The 3,081-nt window shown below is 36.1% G+C and overlaps 1 non-coding gene across 1 annotated transcript; it reads left to right on the forward strand.

Moving 5' to 3' along the window:
• The first annotated feature begins 2,759 nt into the window (after positions 1-2,759).
• On the forward strand, positions 2,760-2,833 carry Trnan-guu. The gene has a single exon. It is a non-coding gene; the product is annotated as a tRNA-Asn (tRNA).
• The last annotated feature ends 248 nt before the right edge of the window (positions 2,834-3,081 follow it).

The following is a 3,081-nucleotide window of genomic DNA, read 5'->3' on the forward strand; positions in this document are numbered from 1 at the left end:
AGACATAGACATAGACATAGACATAGACATAGACATAGACATAGACATATACATATACATATAAACAACCATAAACAACCTGCTGGTTCTATTTTTGTTGGTGATGTGTGCATGGCTTCAAGGATAACCACCAATAAGGGTGTTCATGCCTGGCTAATTCACTTTCTTCTAGCAGTCAATAGTTGCCTATAGTTTATTATCTAGGGATAGGTCTCTGTTACGTTTTCTCTTCCATGTTAACATATCTATTGATATTGATATTTTTCACATTTTATTTGTGCAGCCAGTTCTAGAATATTATGGTTCACAGAGGACTTTCTGGTGTTTTGAATCATACAATATTTCTGTCTTCTCTTGTATAATGTTCCTTGAATCATAAAGGCAGGAGCTGTGATATAGGTGTACCTGTTGGGGCTGGGATTTCCATGATCTATTAATCTATGCATTATATCTAGTTTTTTTTTTCAGTGATGGTCTCTATTTTCCCTGAGGATGAGGGGTGGTTGCTTCACTTATCCAAGAAAGATAGTTCATATATTTCTTACATTTTTAATATCTAAATACAATCATCACCTCCCTCTACAGTCTTCTTATTGGGATGATGGCATACTATTTAATTGACAGTTATTGGTTGGCTTTCTAAAACCACCTCAAATAGAGGTGTAAATTGACAGGTATCTAATGCAAACTACTATATGAATCAGTAAAATTATATTGATAGACAGTCTATACAAGTGACTTTCGTAACCTTCTGAGCTTTTTTGGCTAATAATAATAATAGTTATAGTAATAAAAATAATGTAATGAGAATGTATACCTTTTAGCAAAGAATAAAATATGATTTTACAAAGTTTAGATTGAAACACCCTGTGTGAGTGGATATTGCTGCTTCCAGAACCACATGACATATAAGGAATACATTCTTATAATTTGTTGGTCAGGAATACCAAGAGAACCCAAAATAATGCAAACTATCACCGTTACTCTTGGTACTCAGCAGAAGATATATTTCAATCCTACTGCTGAAGGTACTTCATTCTTCATTTTCAAAGCACCACGAGATTGAGCTCCCACTGAGGAAGAAGCTATCCTCCCTGCTAGCTACTTTTCATAATGCTGTTGGGGAAACAACATCTTCAAAAATTTAACTACAAAACCATCACCTTAGACAAGATATAGGCAGTTTTGCAATAGTGCCATGATAGGTATGGTAGAACTGTAAGACTAATTAGAAAGCCATCACTCCAGAGACCATAGGCCTCTACTATTTTGTTGAATAATCCTGATGTCAAACTCTTTTCTAAATATTTATGTTTATTATTTTCCAGGGTAATTCTGATATCTTAATACTCAATCCTCTTGCTCCTGTCTCTGTCTCCTACATTTTAGGACTTTAGTGCATGTCAATCTATCCTTGGATCTATTGATGCTTCTCAAGCCTACAGTTTGGATGCTCCCTTTTACTGAAAACACCTACCCATATGTGTCAATCCTACCATGTATTCTTGCTTTCTTTACCAAAATTGTAGCATTTAGCCCCTTGTTCAGCTTGCCTACACCTCTGCTTTCCAAAGCTGTACTTACGCATTATCTGTGCACTTTCATTCTGCAAAATGTCAGATGCAATTGTTGGACCCAATTGGAATTCTCTGTCTATCCTAGGGAGAGTTTTGGAAAACTCTGAGTCAGAACCAGGTCCTTTCCACAAGGGAAATCTGGGGAGAATTTTTTTCTTCTTTTTTTCTTTTTTTTTCTGCATATTTGGCAGTGGGTGGGATGATAGCAATTCTGTCTGCAATTCTTTAGCTCCTTGCTTAACCTTAAATTTTGTTATTATCTGAATCTAGTTCACCCCTATGAGCCTTGATACTTCAGTGATTTCACTTCATTCACGTTACAAATTTCTCTTTTTCCATTTTCCTCCCTCTTGATAGACCTAATTGTCCATTTTCTTCCTGTCTTTGGTGTTTCACTAATTATTGGGGAGCATAGAATAACATTTCTTAGCTTAAGAAATCATACTCAGTGCAAAAAAAATATATCACGTTGGAATAGGGGCTTTCAGTTAAGATCCTATCTACCTTAATTTAATTAACCTTAATTTCCCCATTATTTCAGCAGCTACTTCCATTTAAATCAGTTCATGGCTTCTCTCTCGAGGTATCTTGAGCTGTCTTCTTCACCTAAAGTTAATGTGCAGAGTTTTCTGTTTGGAGTCACTGGCCTGAAGTTCTGAGACTTTTCTTTGTTGTTGTTGTTGTTGTTTTGTTTTTGTTGTTGTGGTTGTCCATGCTATACTGCAGAGTAAGTGTCTGAAGTATATCAGGAAAACCCAATGGTATTTAGAAACTATGGAGGAGCTCCTGTGGTACTACATCTCCAAATCATGAACTTCTAATGGTTAGTATGGACAAAAGTGACAGTTTTCTCTAAACTCTGCCTCATCCAAAATATAGGGATGCTCGGGCTCTGCTGGTATATTAAATGGGTATGTCATTTTTCTTTTTCTTTTAAAGTGAAATGGTTAAATTTTAATAAAAACATCTGGGATAATCCTATTATTCTTTAAAAACTGAATGGTGACCAACAACAATTGCAATTGAGGATAATTTATATGACTAAAATCATAAATTAATAAAAAGCCATGAAACAACATAAAATTATTTCACAAAATAGAGACAAGTTTTATATTAAGATGTACACATAGAAGAAACCTTTATAGAAAAGTCCTCCAAAGTTGTGATTAAGAAAATTTTAGTGTCTCCGTGGCGCAATCGGTCAGCGCGTTCGGCTGTTAACCGAAAAGTTGGTAGTTCGAGCCCACCCGGGGACGTGCTTCACGAAAAGGGAATAATTTGTGCCGGGCAGTGGTGGTGCACGCCTTTAATCCCAGCACTTGGGAGACAGAGGCAGGTGGATTTCTGAGTTCGAGGCCAACCTGGTCTACAGAGTGAGTTCCAGGACAGCCAGGGCTATACAGAGAAACCCTGTCTCGAAAAACAAAAACAAAAACAAAAACAAAAACAAAAACAAAAAAAAATTTTTAGAAAATAAGAGTACCACACCTCTCACATGACTTTC

Source organism: Grammomys surdaster, unplaced genomic scaffold (assembly GCF_004785775.1).
Source record: "Grammomys surdaster isolate TR1022 unplaced genomic scaffold, NIH_TR_1.0 65, whole genome shotgun sequence".
In the NCBI taxonomy this organism is placed as follows: domain Eukaryota; kingdom Metazoa; phylum Chordata; class Mammalia; order Rodentia; family Muridae; genus Grammomys; species Grammomys surdaster.